Source organism: Bubalus kerabau, chromosome 3, assembly GCF_029407905.1.
Source record: "Bubalus kerabau isolate K-KA32 ecotype Philippines breed swamp buffalo chromosome 3, PCC_UOA_SB_1v2, whole genome shotgun sequence".
Lineage (NCBI taxonomy): Eukaryota > Metazoa > Chordata > Mammalia > Artiodactyla > Bovidae > Bubalus > Bubalus kerabau.
The window spans coordinates 185,506,668-185,524,432 of NC_073626.1; the positions used below are offsets into that span (position 1 = coordinate 185,506,668).

General features: G+C 40.0%; 1 protein-coding gene across 20 annotated transcripts in view; it reads left to right on the top strand.

Annotated features, from left to right (window-relative positions):
- The window catches only part of EIF4G3 (eukaryotic translation initiation factor 4 gamma 3), a 350,697-nt gene that overhangs the window by 138,920 nt on the left and 194,012 nt on the right, over positions 1-17,765 (top strand). The window lies entirely within an intron of this gene.

Below are 17,765 nucleotides of genomic sequence, written 5' to 3' on the forward strand. Positions count from 1 at the left end.
GGATGGTGTCATCTGTATTTTTGAGGTTACTGATATTTCTCCCGGCAATTTTGATTGCAGCTTGTGCTTCATCCAGTCCGGCATTTTGAATGATGTACTCTGCATAAAAGTTAAATAAGCAGGGTTATGATACACAAGCTTGATGTACTCCTTTCACAATTTTGAACGAGTCCATTGTTCCATGTCTGTTTCTAAATGTTGCTTCTTGACCTGCATATAGGTTTCTCAGGAGGCAGGTAAGGTACTCTGGTATTCCCATCTCTTTAAGAATTTACCGTAGTTTCTTGTCTGGAAATTCACATCTTTGTTCGCAAGCGTGGTGGACGCCTTTCTGGGACTGCGTTCCAGGCCTGCCATCTCTTCCCCTCTTTTCCACTTTATAAAAGTTCTGGGCTCTCATTCAGGTTGAAGGCAACCCTACTGGATGATATGGCAACTCTGTTTTTAGTTGAGGATGAGATGGTTGGGTGGCATCGCCAAATCAACGGACATCAGTTTGTGCAAACTTTGGGAGGTAGTGAAGGATAGGGAAGCCTGGCATGTTGCAGTCCGTGGGATCGCAGAGTCGGACACTACTGAGCAACTGAACAACAGCAACTTTGGTCTTTATCCTGATTATTACATTAAATGATATTTTCTTTTACCTCTTGTATTGGTTTCCTTCTATTTCATTGAGATTGAGATTCACATTCTGCATTAGCCCTTCTGTATGTGACTTGTGGCAAGTTACTTTATTTCCTCAGAGCATGTTTTCCCATTTTTAAAATGATTTACTTCATAGAGGTTTTGTGTAATTCAAGTAAATCTGTGCTTTTTAGTAAACAGACTCCAAATAAAGAGAGTTTGCGTTTCATCCTTCGGAAACTTATCTTCCTGCTTTGAAGATTTATTTTCATTTTGCCTGTCTCAAACATATTTGTTTCCAATGATTTTTTGTTACTTAGTCCTGTACCCTTGGTGGCCTCATCCATCCCCATCACAAGGAATTAGCTTCACATCGCTCACCCCAAGTATGCTGGATACACATCTGATTGCTCTGTGTGCTTTTATACTTGCGGTTTTCTTTGATAATTAAAACTCAGTGTGATACAATTGAATCGATCATATTTTCATCCAAAGCAGAGAAAACAGCTAATGCAAAGACATTAAGAGAAAAAACTTGATATGTTTGAGTGAAATAAGTAAGGCTAATAATGTGGCAAGAGAGCAGTAGGAGATGAGTTGAGGTCTGAGAGGTGGCCTGGGCCACCTCATTTTTGGCTCTTTGGTGCTTCCTTACCACTTATGTCTAGTTAATTAGAAAGTCTTGCCACCAGGGAAGACCATCAATATACCAGTTATTTTAAAATAGGCCTCCTTTGTCTAGATTCATCGTGGTAGACTAGTTCCTTATCAGTGTGTACCTGGACTATTAGAGTGTTCCCTGACTAGTAACCCTGACACAGGTCCTTTTCTTTAGTACTCCCTATTATCATGGCAGTTATTTTCACTAAACAAATCTAATGATACTGCTTCAATGTTCAGCGTATCCTGGATTCCTTTTAAATTAAAGTCCTTTCTTATCCTGACATACCCTTTTAGCTCAGCGGTTCAGCCCTAATCTAATTCTCTGGCTCACCCACTCCTAGGTGTTGGCATCACTGACCTTTTCAGGCTTCAGCAGATTTTTTTTTTTCCCGGCTTTTCCATTTTCTAGGTTTTCGTGCTTCTGTTGTGTTCTTTGTTTTGCTCGCACGTGGTGCTCCTCTCCTCATGTGGCCAACTTCCCTTCCTGCTTCCCCATCCTTGGTTGAACTCTGACCTGTGGAGGTTCTCTGAAAATCTTCTCCCAGGAAGACTTAATTAGTTTTTGCTTTGCTTCTTGCCATGTTGTTCATACTCTTTAAAGCACTTGCTGTATTCTGTTACAGCTGTTAGGTAAGTTATCAGTTCCTTAAACACAGGAACCATGTCTTTTTGAGCTTTGTCATTAGGACGTCTGTCAATGCTGGGGGAAAAAATTGTTGAGCTGCTGCATTTTAAAATATATGGTGTGAGAGGTTTTTTCATTCTAAAAAAAGTTTTTAATCTGATTAATGTCTTTCATTGATGATACTGCTAGTTAACTAACATCATTAAAAAAAGAAAATCTAAAGCAGTTTTGATTGGAGGCCTTGTTGTTTGAAGTCAAGAACATAGACTGTGTCATTCAGGGATATTTTGGGAAGAAAGGGCTTCCCTTGGGGCTTCCCTGATAGCTCAGTTGGTAGAGAATCCACCTGCAGTGCATGAGACCCTGGTCCAATTCCTGGGATGGGAAGATCTGCTGGAGCAGGGATAGGCTACCCACTCAGGTATTCTTGGGCTTCCCTTGTGGCTCATCTGGTAAAGAATGCACCAGCAATGTGGGAGACCTGGGTTGGATCCCTGGGTTGAAAGATTCCCCTGGAGAAGGGAAAGGCTAGCCACTGCAGTATTCTGGCCTGGAGAATTCCATGGACTGTATAGTCCAGAGGGTATCAAGGAGTCAGACACGACTAAGCAACTTTCATTTTCACTTTTGGAAGAAAACCCAGGGGGATTGTATTGATCAAGTTCAATTCAGTCCCTCAGTCATGTCTGACTCTTTGGTACCTCATGGACTGCAGCACGCCAGTCTTCCTTGTCCATCACCAATTCCCGGAGTCTCATGTCCATCGCATCAGTGATGCCATCCAACCATCTCATCCTGTGTCGTCCCCTTCTCCTCCTGCCTTCGATCTTTCCCAGCATTGGTGTCTTTTCCATTGAGTCGGTTCTTCGCATCAGGTGGCCAAAGGATTGGAGTTTCATCTTCAGCATCAGTCCTTCCAATGAATATTCAGGACTGATTTCCTTTAGGATGGACTGGTTGGATCTCCTTGCAGTCCAGGGGACTCTCAAGAGTCTTCTCCGGCACCACAATTCAAAAGCATTAATTCTTCAGTGCTCAGCTTTCTTCACAGTCCAACTCTCACATCCATACAAGACTACTGGAAAAACCATAGCTTTGGCTAGACAGATCTTTGTTGGCAAAGTAATATCTCAGCTTTTTAATATGCTGTCTAGGTTGGTCATAACTTTTCTTCCAAGGAGTAAGCGTCTTTTAATTTCATGGCTGCAGTCACCATCTGCAGTGATTTTGGAGCCCAGAAAAATAAAGTCTTTCACTGTTTATGTTGTTTCCCCATTTATTTGCCATGAAGTTATGGGACCAAACACCATGATCTTCGTTTTCTGAATGTTAGCTTTAAGCCAACTTTTTCACTCTCCTCTTTGACTTTCATCAAGAGGCTTTTTAGTTCCTCTTCACTTTCTGCCATAAGGGTGGTGTCATCTATATATCTGAGGTTATTGATATTTCTGCCGGCAATCTTGATTCCAGCTTGTGCTTCTTCCAGCCCAGCATTTCTCATGATGTACTCTGCATATAAGTTAAATAAGCAGGGTGACAGTATATAGCCTTGACGTGCTCCTTTCCCAATTTGGAACCAGTCTGTTGTTCCATGTCCAGTTCTAACTGTTGCTTCTTCACCTGCATACAGATTTCTCAAGAGGCAGGCCAAGTGGTCTGGTATTCCCATCTCTTTCAGAATTTTCCACAGTTTGTTGTGATCCACATAGTCAAAGGCTTTGGCATAATCAGTAAAGCAGAAACAGATGTTTTTCTGGAACTCTCTTGCCTTTTCAATGATCCAGCGGATGTTGGCAATTTGATCTCTGGTTCCTCTGCCTTTTCTCAATCCAGCTTGAACATCTGCAAGTTCAGGATTCATGTACTGTTGAAGCCTGGCTTGGAGAATTTTCAGCATTATATTGCTAGTGTGTGAGATGAGTACAATTGTGCGGTAGTTTGAGCATTTTTTGTCATTGCGTTTATTTGGGATTGGAATGAAAACTGACCTTTCCCAGTCCTGTGGCCATTGCTGAGTTTTCCAAATTTGCAGGCATACTGAGTGCAGCACTTTCACAGCATCATTCAGGATTTGAAATAGCTCAACTGGAATTCCATCACCTCCACTAGCTTTGTTTGTAGTGATGGTTCCTAAGGCCCTCTTGACTTTGCATTCTAGGATGTCTGGCTCTAGGTGAATGATCACACCCATCGTGGTTATCTGGGTCATAAAGATCTTTTTTGTATAATTCTTCTGTGTATTCTTGCCACCTCTTCTTAGTATCTTCTGCTTATGTTAGGTCCATACTGTTTCTGTTCTTTATTGTGCCCATCTTTGCATGAAATGTTCCCTTGGTGTCTCTGATTTTCTTGAAGACATCTCTAGTGTTTCTCATTCGATTGTTTTCCTCTCTCTGCCCTGATCACGGAGAAAGGCCTTTTTCTCTCTCCTGGGTACTCAGCGTTCACATGGTGTGTCTTTCCTTTTCTCCTTTGCCTGTGGCCTCTCTTCTTTTGATTGTGTTGATAGTGTCACCGAAAAGCAGCCCTGTGAGTAGTGCAGTGGTTAGGTTCTCCCTGTTAACTGGAGTGCTATGTTTTTCTCCAGAGTAAACTGGCCTAATTGAGATGAAGTTTGCCAACCTAATTAGCTTCCTCTTTTTGCTTTTCTTTGTTTTTCTGTCACTGTTGTCAGAAATGCTTGGTGTGTTCATTGGGGTAGGGCTAGAGCTATGTGATTCCTAAAATGAGTTTTGACATTAACTGCTTGATATTACTGAAGTATAAGGGAATTGGTATTTACTAGTGCAGATGGGGGAAGCAGCGAGTGTTGTGGTGGGACAGAAATTTCCCCTGAGGCCCTGGCAGCAGGAAGCCCGTCGGTAGGTGACTCAGCTCTTTCCCGAACCTGTCTCATGTGAGTGTGTGCGTGATGTCTGTTTATTATCAGCAGAATCAGTGCCAGGGAAGTCACATTACATGGCAGGGGCAGTGTTTATTTAACCAGCCCAGTGATGGTCTAAAAATAACTTGTAGGGATTTTCATGTAGTATCCTTAGAAAAATCATAATGGAGTCACACCGATGAGTGTTTTCCATTATAGATAACTTTGAATATCATAGTTGGTCAGTACTATTTCACTTCTTTAATTCTAAAGATGAAAAGTTTGATATTTAAATAAAAGGTTAGGGAAAGAAGTAAACTTCTAATTGTCCACAAAATGATTCTGCACAATTACATTTTAGCTTGATGTCTGGGTATATAATCATTTTGGGTGCTTCAGGGCCGTCATTGGGGTGTTCATGTTCTAATTTCTTATATAGGAACTGTTCCTTCTTCTGAAGTTAAGAAACAAATGCCTTTCTGATATAGGAACAGTAATGATGTGTATTTGCTGGATTTCTTTAATATTAAATTATGATATTAGTAGTTTTACTCTGATTTTCTGGAGTTGCTTACCTTGTACTCAGGATTTGCACCACCGGTTACTGTAATTGAGTCTTTCGGTGTGTGAAATGTGATTATTATTACCCTGTGTACCTATTTATATGCATGGCTCTGAAAGAGAAAGCCCTTGGAAGCCTGAACATATCTAGTAATCATAATCTGCTCATTTGTCTGGGAAGCAGTGAGTCACTATGATTTATTCTTCTTGACATTTGGAGTGTTTGTCTTCGAAGTGCAGCATGTGAACTTGAGTCAGATTATTTCAAAAGGAAAATGGAAAATGGATTCATTAAGAAGAAATAAGTGCCAGCGTTCTGTTTACAATAATGTTTACCTGTGTATGAATATTTGATTAGATCTCGTAATCCATAGGATTATATTGCTTACACAGTGCTTTATACTACATATAAAGTGGGAAGTACATAGCTTTTATGCTGGATGAATAAAGTAAATTGTGAATTAAACAATTATTGCAGTGTTTTAATCTTTAATTCTGCGTTTCAGAAGATATTAAGCATGAGAGGATTTGCTTTTATTTTGAGTATTTACTGGGATTTCTTTTTTAGCGTCCTTTTAGTTGGTGTAGTTGTTAGGAATGTAATATACCTAAAATGGCATATTAATATACATACCTTCTAATTAAGTCCGTATGAATGGTGCCTGACTTGAACACCATTTCAAAGTAATTCCAGTAATTGCATTGGCTATTTTTTATTCCATATAAGTGAAAAATTGGTTGTTTCTCAGTATTAATGTTATCTGGGCCTGAAAACCTAAGGTTCAGCCATGGTGTTTGTGCATGTTCCGAAGAACAAATAAAAAATGATTTCAAGTCAACTCACATATTATTCCACAGGAAATCAATTGAGATTTGGAAAAAGGGAAAGTGGTTCTCCAGTCCTTGTAAGATTGGCCGTGGCAACAGGCCAGTGAACCCTTACTGAACCCTAAATGACATGGATAAACAGTGTTTTCTGTTTTGTAATTGAGGAATCATTTCTGTTTCCTGTAGTACTGTTTGTAGTGTTTTTTGATGATGTCCAGTGGAGTAGGGGGAATTTTGTTTTATTTTCAGTTAATACCTCTCTATGACATGGTTACATATATACTCTGCCTGGGTCTCAGTCTCTGTGTTACTCTCCTTTCTTGGAAATAAATGATAAGACCTTGGGCTTTCCCATCACTGAAATATATAAAAGTCATTGTGTGTTGTGCAGACTGTTGAATGATGATTTTAAATCTGAATAAGGTGATTTTTTTTTATAACTAGCTACCATTTATGAGTTGTGGCTGGATAACAGTGCCACATCAGGTTATCAATGTTCAGAGAGGTCTCCTTGATCAAGTATTGCTTAGAATTCAACAAGATACAAATAAGCAATTATATTTAAGTATATGTGGAGAAATACGTATTAGACAACTAATTGATGATGTTGAATATATGCTGTTGAAACAAAGTTGTTTGTGATTAGACTTCGTGATGTTTTTTGATACTTACATTTTAAAAAAAATTGTGTTAATGGTAAATACATAGAACATTTGCTATCTCAACTATTTAAAAGTGTACAGTTCAAGATATTAATTACATCCACATATTTCTGCAATATCTGTCTCTAGAACTCTTATCTCATACAGCTGGAACTCTGTACCGATTAAATTATAGCCAACAACCCCTCCTTCCCCTACCACTGGGCAGCAGCCATTCCATTTTCTGTCTTTAAATCTGACTAGTTTAAGTACCTCAGAATGAAATCATGCACTGTCATTTTGTGACTGGGTTACTTCTCTTAGCATCATGTCTTCAAGGTCCATTCATACTGTCACGTATGTCAGAATTTCCTTTCTTTTAATGAGTGAATGATACTCTATTTTATGTGTATACATTTTATTTATCCATTCACTTATCAGTGGACCATTGCATTGCTTCCAGCTTTTGGATATTGTGAATACTTATGTGAACATAGGTGTATAATCATCTCTTCAAAGCTGCACTTTTCAGTCTTTTCTGTATATACCCAGAAATAGAATTTCTTAAGTATATGACAGTTCCCTCATAGCTCAGTCAGTAAATCATCTGCCTGCGATGCAGGAGACCCGCATTCAATTGCTGGGTCGGGAAGATCCCCTGGAGGAGAAAATGGCAACCCACTCCAGTATTCTTGCCTGGAGAATCCCATAGACAGAGGAGCCTGGCAAGCTATGGTCCATAGGGTTGCAAAGACTCAGACAAAACAGAAGCGACTTAACATTCATGCTTGCATGACTATTGTATTTTCCTTTTTTTTGAGAGCTGTCATTCTTTTTTCCGTAGTAGCTGCACTGTTTAACATGCTTACCAGCAATGTGCAAATGTTTCAGTTTCTCCATATCTTTACCAAACATTTGTTATTTTCTTTAGTAGCCATCCTAGTGGGCGTGACTTAGTATGTCATTGTGGTTTTGATTTGAATTTCTCTCCAGGGATTGGGGAATATCTTTTCATGTGGTTATTGGCTGTTTCTGTACCTTCTTTGGAGAAATGGTTATTCAAATTTTTTTCAGTTCAGTTCAGTCGCTCAGTTGTGTCCGACTCTTTGCGACCCCATGAATCGCAGCACGCCAGGCCTCCCTGTCCATCACCAACTCCCGGAGTTCACTCAAACTCACGTCCATTGGGTCAGTGATGCCATCCAGCCATCTCATCCTCTGTCATCCCCTTCTCCTCCTGCCCCTAGCCCCTCCCATCATCAGAGTCTTTTCCAATGAGTCAACTCTTCTCATGAGGTGGCCAAAGGACTGGAGTTTCAGCTTTAGCATCATTCCTTCCAAAGAACATCCAGGACGGATCTCCTTTAGAATGGACTGGTTGGATGTCCTTGCAGTCCAAGGGACTCTCAAGAGTCTTCTCCAACACCACAGTTCAAAAGCATCAATTCTTCGGCGCTCAGCTTTCTTCACAGTCCAACTCTCACATCCATACATGACCACAGGAAAAACCATAGCTTTGACTAGACGGACCTTTGTTGGCAAAGTAATGTCTCTGCTTTTGAATATGCTGTCTAGGTTGGTCATAACTTTCCTTCCAAGGAGTAAGCGTCTTTTAATTTCATGGCTGCAGTCACCATCTGCAGTGATTTTTGGAGCTCCCAAAAATAAAGTCTGACACTGTTTCCACTGGTTCCCCATGTATTTGGCATGAAGTGATGGGACCAGATGCCATGATCTTTGTTTTCTGAATGTTGAGCTTTGATCCAACTTTTTCACTGTCCTCTTTCACTTTCCTCTTCACTTTCTGCCATAAGGGTGGTGTCATCTGCATATCTGAGGTTATTTATATTTCTCCCGGCAGTCTTGATTCCAGCTTGTGCTTCTTCCAGCCCAGAGTTTCTCATGATGTACTCTGCATGTAAGTTAAATAAGCAGGGTGATGGTATACAGCCTTGACGTACTCCTTTTCCTATTTGGAACCAGTCTGTTGTTCCATGTCCAGTTCTAACTGTTGCTTCCTGACCTGCATATAGGTCTCTCAAGAGGCAGGTCAGGTGGTCTGGTATTCCCATCTCTTGAAGAATTTTCCATGGTTTATTGTGATCCACACAGTCAATGGCTTTGGCATAGTCAATAAAGCATAAATAGATGTTTTTCTGGAACTTCAAATTTTAGAGAAGAAGAACAAAGTTACCCCTTCTTAAATTAGGGTTTTCGTTGTTGTTGAATTGTTGAATTTCTGTGTATTCACTTCTTTTCAGATCCATGATTTACAGATATTTTCTCCATTTTTGTGAGTTTCTTTTTCACTGTTGATTATGTCCTTTGATGCGTAGTTGTCTCTAGCTTTGATAGAGTCCAGGTTATGTGTTCTTTTGTTTCTTGTGTTCTTGGTGTCTTACCCCAAAATATTGCTAAATCCAGTATCATAAAACTTTCTCCCTATATGTTCTCCTAAGATTTTTATACTCTTAGGATTGGTATTTTATACATTTTGAGTTAATTTTATTATGTGGTGTAAGATTAGGATCCAGCTTCCTTTTTTTTTCATGTGGATATCCAGTTTTTCCAGCACCATTTGTTTTAAAGACAAACAGTCCTTTGCCCACTGAGTAGTTTTGGAATTTTTGTCAAAATCATTGTAAGCCGCATAATGAAGGCTTCTTTCGGAGTCTTTTTTCCTTCTCTCCATTTGTCTGCGTGTGTCTTTGCGCCAGCATCACTTTGTTTGATTTCTGAGGACTTGTAATTTGAAATCAGAATGTGTGAGATCTCCAACTTTGTTCTTCTTCTCCAAAATTATTTTCGCTTTTCACAGTCCCTGGAGATTCTATATGAGCTTTAGAGTGGATTTTTCTGTAGGTGCAAAATGTGTCATTAGACTTTCCATAGGGATTTCATTAAATCTATAAATTACTTTGGGAACTGTTGACATCTTAACAGTATTAGGTCTTCCAGTTCATAAACATGGAATCTCTTTCCATTTATTTGTGTCTTCTTCAATTTCATTCAGCAGCATTTTGTAGTTTTTAGTGATGAGTCTGTCACTTCTTTGGTTAATTTTATTTCTAAGTATTTTATTCTTTTTAATGCCCTAATAAATTGAATTTTTAAAAAATTATTGAAATATAGTTGATTTACAATATTGTGTTCCTGCTGTACAGCGAAGTGATTCTTTGTGCGCGCACACACATACGTTCTGTGATGGTTTATCACAGGGTACTGACTGTAGATCCCTATGTTATACAGCAGGGCCTTGGTGTTTATTCAGTCTGTGTATAATAGTTTGCATCTGCTGATTCCAAATGCTCAGTGTAAACAGAATCGTTTTCTTAATTTCCTTTTCAGGTTTAGTGTATAGAAACAACTAGTTTTTATGTCTGTATTATTTATCCTGTAACTTTGGAGAATTCATTTGTGACTTCTAACCAACTTTTATAAACTCTTTAGGGCTGTTTGCATAGATTATGCTGTCCATAAACAGATAATTTTCCTTTCTTTACCCCCCTAGTTTGGATTTCTTTTATTCTTTTTCTCCTTTTATTGCTCTGGATAGAATTTCCAGTACCAGGTTGAGTACTTGTCGTGTAAGCAGGCATCTTTGTCCCATCCTTGATCTTAAAGTAAAAACTTTCCATTTTTTACCAAAAAGTATGATGTTAGAGATGGACAGGGAGGCCTGGCGTGCTGCAATTCATGGGGTTGCAAAGAGTCGGACACGACTGAGCGACTGAACTGAACTGATGATGTTAGATGTGAACTTCTCACATGCGGCCTTTTTTGTATTGAAGTAGTTTCCTTTTTTTTTTCCTCCCCAATTCATTTATTTGTGGCTTCCTTGAGTCTTAGTTGTGGTGTGTGGGCTCAGTAGTGGGCATGTGGGATCTTGATCTTTTCCCACCAGAGATTGAGCCTGCATCCCCTGCATTGGAAGGTGGATTCCTAGCCATTGGACCACCAGGGAAATCCCAGTAGTTTCTTTCTGTTCCTAGTTTATTGAGTGTTTTTATCCTGAAAGAGTATTGAAGTTTATCACATGTTTTTTCTGCATCACTTCAAATGATCTTGTGTTTTTTTCTCTATTTTGTTAGTGTCGGGGTATTGAATGATTTTTGTTGGTTGAACCAACCTTGTATTTCAGGAATAAATCTTACTTGGTCATGATATATAATCTGTTTACTGTGTCACTGAATTCTGTTTTCTAGTATTTTGTTGAGGATTTTTGAATCAGGAATATTAGTCTGTACCTTTCTTGTATTATTTTTGTCTGGCTTTAGTATCTGGTTAATGTTAGCCTCATAGTATGAGTCTGGAAGTATTCTCTATGTATTTAAATGTTTGCTAAAAGTCACCAATGAGACCGTGTGTTCCTGGGCTGGTCTTTGTTGCAAGGTTTTTGATTGCTAGTTCAGTCTCCTTTCCAGTTATAGGTCTCTTCAGTTTTTCTATTTTTTCAGTATTCAGACATTATAGGTTATGTGCTTCTATGAGTTTGTGTGTTTCATATAGATTAACTAGATTTTGGTGTATAATTGTTATGGCATTCTCTTTATGAACATACATGCTCAATCATGTCCAACTGTTTGCAACCCCATGGGCTGTAGCCTGCCAGGCTCCTCTGTCCGTGGGATTTTCCAGGCAAGAATACCTGGAGTGGGTTACCATTTCCTCCTCCAGGGGATCTTCCCCACCTGGGGATCGAACCCAAGTCTCCTCTGTCTCCTGCATTGCAGGCAGGGGATTTTTACCATTTGAGGTACCCAGGAAGCCCTTATATTTCTGTGTAATCAGTTAAAATGTCTCCTTGTTGATTTATGTATCTCCCTTATTTTTCTTCCTCAGTCTAGTTAGTTTTTTCAGTTTTGTTGATTTTGGTTTTATTACAATTTTTTGTATTGTTCTACACTGTATTTTTTGATTTTTATTTACTTAATTTTTGTTTTCTATTGCTATGTAGCTGACTAACAGTGTTGTGCTAGTTTCAGGTGTACAACAGGGTAATTCAGTTATACATATACCATATTTTTCTTAATATACCATATTTTAAACAAATCTGCTTTAGTCTTTATTTACATTTTTCTAATAGTTTTTGGTTTGGTTTATTCTTCTGTTTCTAGTTCCTTAAAGCATAAAGTTCTTGGAGAAGGGAATGGCAACCCAATCCAGTATTCTTGCCTGGGAAATCCCAAGGATAAAGGAGCCTGGTGGGCTATAGTCCATAGGGTCACAAAGAGTCAGACATGACTGAAGTGGCTTAGCACGCACAAGGTGTAAAGTTAGGTTGTTGATACGAGATTTCTGCTTTTTAAAAATTAATTTCTTTATTTTAATTGGAACAAAGATGAATATTTTTTATGATAAAAATTACTATTCAAAAGATAGACATCATAAACCATTAGATACCTAACAACAAAGAAACATAAAGCTAAACCCAGAAGAAATATCAGGGAAAAGAAAAAATATGTAATCATAGTGAGACCTACTAACATTTCTCTGAGAATATTTTATCAAGTACAGAAAAATAGGAATAGGAGCATCTTGAATGATGTCATTAATAATTTAAATATAATCAGATCAGATCAGATCAGTCGCTCAGTCGTGTCCAACTCTTTGCGACCCTGTGAATCGCAGAATGCCAGGCCTCCCTGTCCATGACCAACTCCCGGAGTTCACCCAGACTCACGTCCATCGAGTCAGTGATGCCATCCAGCCATCTCATCCTCTGTCGTCCCCTTCTCCTCCTGCCCCCAATCCCTCCCAGCATCAGAGTCTTTTCCAATGAGTCAACTCTTCGCATGAGGTGGCCAAAGGACTGGAGTTTCAGCTTTAGCATCATTCCTTCCAAAGAAATCCCAGGGCTGAACTCCTTCAGAATGGACTGGTTGGATCTCCTTGCAGTCCAAGGGACTCTCAAGAGTCTTCTCCAACACCACAGTTGAAAAGCATCAATTCTTCGGCGCTCAGGCTTCTTCACAGTCTAACTCTCACATCCATACATGACCACTGAAAAAAACCATAGCCTTGACTAGACAGACCTTTGTTGGCCAAGTAATGTCTCTGCTTTTGAATATGCTATCTAGGTTGGTCATAACTTTCCTTCCAAGGACTAAGCGTCTTTTAATTTCATGGCTGCAGTCACCATCTGCAGTGATTTTGGAGCCCAGAAAAATAAAGTCTGACACTGTTTCCACTGGTTCCCCATCTATTTCCCATGAAGTGATGGGATCGGATGCCATGATCTATGTTTTCTGAATGTTGAGCTTTAAGCCAACTTTTTCACTCTCCACTTTCACTTTCATCAAGAGGCTTTTGAGTTCCTCTTCACTTTCTGCCATAAGGGTGGTGTCATCTGCATATCTGAGGTGATTGATATTTCTCCTGGCTATCTTGATTCCAGCTTGTGTTTCTTCCAGTCCAGCATTTCTCATGATGTACCCTGCATGCATCCCTGGTGGCTCAGAGGTTAAAGCGTCCGCCTGCTATGCAGGAGACCTGGGTTCGGTCCCTGGGTTCGGAAGATTCCCCTGGAGAAGGAAATGGCAACCCACTCCAGTATTGTTGCCTGGAGAATCCCATGGACGGAGGAGCCTGGTAGGCTACAGTCCACAGGGTGGCAAAGAGTCGGACTCGACTGAGCGATTTCACTTTCACTTTCACCCTGCATATAAGTTAAATAAGCAGGGTGACAATATACAGCCTTGATGTAGTCCTTTTCCTGTTTGGAACCAGTCTGTTGTTCCATGTCCAGTTCTAACTGATGCTTCCTGACCTGCATACAGGTTTCTCAAGAGGCATGTCAAGTGGTCTGGTATTCCCATCTCTTTCACAATTTTCCAGTTTATTATGATCCACACAGTCAAAGGCTTTGGCATCGTCAGTAAAGCAGAAATAGATGTTTTTCTGGAACTCTCTTGCTTTTTTGATGATCCATTGGATGTTGGCAATTTGATGTCTGGTTCCTCTGACTTTTCTAAAACCAGTTTGAACATCTGGAAGTTCACGGTTCACGTATTGCTGAACCCTGGCTTGGACAGTTTTGAGCATTACTTTACTAGCATGTGAGATGAGTGCAATTGTGAGGTAGTTTGAGCGTTTTTTGGGATTGGAATGAAAACTGACCTTTTCCAGTCCTGTGGCCACTGCTGTGTTTTCCAAATTTGCTGGCATATTGAGTGCAACACTTGGACAGCATCATCTTTCAGGATTTGAAATAGCTCAGCTGATATTCCATCACCTCCACTAGCTTTGTTCCTAGTGATGTTTTCTAAGGCCCACTTGACTTCACATTCCAGGATGTCTGGCTCTAGGTGAGTGATCACACCATCGTGATTATCTGGTTCGTGAAGATCTTTTTTGTACAGTTCTTCTGTGTATTCTTGCCACCTCTTCTTAATATCTTCTGCTTCTGTTAGGTCCCTACCATTTCTGTCCTTTATCGAGCCCATCTTTGCATGAAATGTTCCCTTGGTATCTCTAATTTTCTTGGAGAGATCTCTAGTCTTTCCCATTCTGTTGTTTTCCTCTAGTTCTTTGCATTGATCGCTGAAGAAGGCTTTCTTATCTCTTCTTGCTATTCTTTGGAACTCTGCATTCAGATGCTTATATCTTTCCTTTTCGCCTTTGCCTTTAGCTTCTCTTCTTTTCACAGCTATTTGTAAGGCCTCCCCAGACAGCCATTTTGCTTTTTTGCATTTCTTTTCCATGGGGATGGTCTTGATCCCTGTCTCCTGTACATTGTCACTAACCTCCGTCCATAGTTCATCAGGCACTCTATCTGTCACATCTAGTCCCTTAAATCTATGTCTCACTTCCACTGTATAATCATAAGCGATTTTATTTAGGTCATACCTGAATGGTCTAGTGGTTTTCCCCACTTTCTTCAATTTAAGTCTGAATTGCTAATAAGGAGTTCATGATCTGAGCCACAGTCAGCTCCTGGGGTTTTATCTTGTCCCTTCATCTGGGACATAACTTTCTGCTTTTTCATGCAGGTTAACTTTCTGTAATATGGTTTTGTTTTAGTCAGTGTGGGATTGTGATTCTTCTGTCTGCCTTCTGATGAAGGAGGCTGAGAGGCTTGTGTAAGCTTCCTGATGGGAGGGACTGGCAGTGGGAAAAAGTGGATCTTGCTCTGGCCGGCAGGGCCTTGCTCAGTAAAGCTTTAATCCAGTTATCTTCTGATGGGTGGGGTTGTGCTCCCTCCCTGGTATTTTTTTGTCCTGTGGAAACCAGCCCTTGGGTCTGTGGGCTCCACGGTAGAGATAATGGTGATCTCCAAGAGGACTCATGCCAAGGGCCATCTTCAGGACTGCTGCTGCCAGCGCCCCCATCCCTGTGGTGAGGCCTTTCTGACCTGTGGCTCCACAGGAGACCCTCCAGCACTAGCAGGTGGATCTGGTTCTGTCTCAGTGGTGTTACTATTCCCTTCTCCTGGGTCTTGGTGCCTAGAATATTGTGTTTGTGCCCTCCAAGACTGGAGTCCCTGTTTTCCCCAGTCCTCTGGAAGTCCTGTAATCAATTCCCACTGGTCTTCAAGGTCAGATTCCCTGGGCATTCCCAGACCCTTTGTCAGATCCCCAGGCTAGGAAGCCTGACATGGGGCTCAGAACTTTCATAGCAGTGGAGAACTTCTTTGGTATTGTTGTTCTCCAGTTTGTGGGTCACCCCCCAACTGGTATGGAATTTGGTTTTATTGTGATTACACCCTTCCTGCCATCTCACTGCAGCTTCTTGTCTTGGACGTGAGGTATCCTTTTTGTTAGGTTCCAGCACCTTCTTGTTGATGGTTATTCAACATCTCGTTGCAATTTTGGTGTTCTCGCAGGAGAAGAAGAGCATGTTTTCTTCTATTCCACCATCTTGAACCAGAAGCCATTAAATTTCCCTTTTAGTCCAGTTTTGTTGCACCCCATAAATTTAGGTTTGTTGTCTTTTCATTTTCTTTTGTCTCAAGATATTTTCTAATTTCCTTTGTGAGTTCTTCTTTGACTCACTGGTTATTGAAGACTGCACTGTTTAATTTTCATATCTTTGTTATTTTCTATCTGCTGTTGATTTCTAGTTTCATTCCATTGTGGTCAGAGAATGTAGATTAAAACATCCATTGAAAATTATCTTGTGATCAAATGTACGTTGTGTTATGGAGAATATTCCATGTGCACTTACGAAAAATCTGTCTTCTGCTGTGTTGTATCACAGCAGTGTTTTTATGTCTTTTAGACTCAGTTGGTCTATTTTATTGTTAAGTCCTCTGTTTTTCTTAATTAATTTAGGTATGTTTGTGTGTGCTTGGTCTTTGCTGTTGTGCGCCAGGTCTTCTCCCGCCGCGGTGAGTGGCGGCTGTTCTTCGTCCTGGCGTAAAGCTTCCTCACTGCAGTGGCTTCTCTCGTGGAGGAGCCCGGCTTCGGCTCACCGGCTTCAGTGGTTGCCGCCCGCGGGCTCGGGTGCTTCGTGATGTCCGGGATATTCTTGGACTAGGGGTCGAACCCAGGTCCCTGCAATTGCAGGTAGACTTGGAACCACTGGACCACCAGGCAAGTCCCAAGTTGGTTCTATTTATTGATTTTTTTTTTCCCCTCAGGTTCTTTTATCCATTATTGAAAAGGAGGCTTTGAAGTCTCCTATTTTTCTTGTAGAACTATTTTTTCCCTTTAATTCTGTCAGGGGGTGCTTCGTAAATTTAGAATTTCTGATACTTGATGAGTATATGTTTATAGGTGTTATATCTTGGTTAATTGACATTTTCTCTTTATATAATGGCCTTTGTCTCTTGTGACAGTGTTTTACTTAATTTGTGTTTTGGGTGATATTAGAATGGCTATCCCTGCCCCCTTTTGGTTACTGCATGGAATATCTTTTTCCTTCTTTCAGTTTCAATCTGTGGGTTTTAAGGTCTAAAGTGAATCTTTTGTAGACAGTATGTCATTGAATGTTGTTTTTTAGAAATCCATTCTGCCAACCTTTCTTTCAGTTACACGAGTTTAATCTGTGCTGTGCTTAGTCGCTCAGTCATGTCCTACTCTTTGCGACCCCGTGGAGTGTAGCCCTCTGTCCGTGGGAATTCTTGAGGTGAGAGTACTGGAGTCTGCTGCTATGCCCTCCTCCAGGGGATCTTCCCAACCCAGGGATCAAACCCAGGCGTTTAATCTACTTGTGTTTAATTACTGATGGAGAAGGACTCACCGTTGCCATTTTGTTTTTTTTCCCACATGACTTAGAGCTCTTTTTTGTTGTTGGTGGTGGTAAGTAATTTATTCCTTTATTACCTTGCTTTTCATTTAATTGCGTTTATGTAGTGATATGTTTTAATTCCCTTCTCATTTCCTTTTGTATGTATTCTACAAATATTTTCTTTTTGGCTACCATGGGGAGTACTTGTAACATCCTACAGTTGTAACATTCTATTTTAAGCTAGTAACAACTTAACTTCAATTACTTGCAAATAGTTCTATACACCTATGCCTCCTCCCACTTTATAATATTGGTGTCACAGATTGCGTCATTATATGTTATGTATCCATTAGCATATCTTTATAATTGCTTTTATGTTTTTAAGTCCTATAAAGTAATAATAAGTGGAGTTATGAGTCAAAATGAAAATAATAAAGGGTTTTTTTAATATGCCCATGTATTTCCCTTTACTGTAGAATTTCTTAGTTTTATACAGCTTCTGATTATTTTTTTGTGTACCTTTGTTTCCAGTAGAAAGACTCTCTTTAACATTTCTTGCAGGGCAAGTCTTGTGAGAGCGAACTCCCTCGGGTTTTATCTCGAAATTTCTCCCTCATGTTTGAAGGACAGTTTTGTGCAATATAGAATTCTCATTTAGCAGGTTTTTTTTTCTTTCCCCCTAAGAGTTTGATTATAATATATTTCACTTAGAGTTCATTGAGTCTCTTTTATTTGTATGTCCTTGTCTTTCCTCAAATTTGGGACATTTTCAGCCATGAGTTTTTCAAAT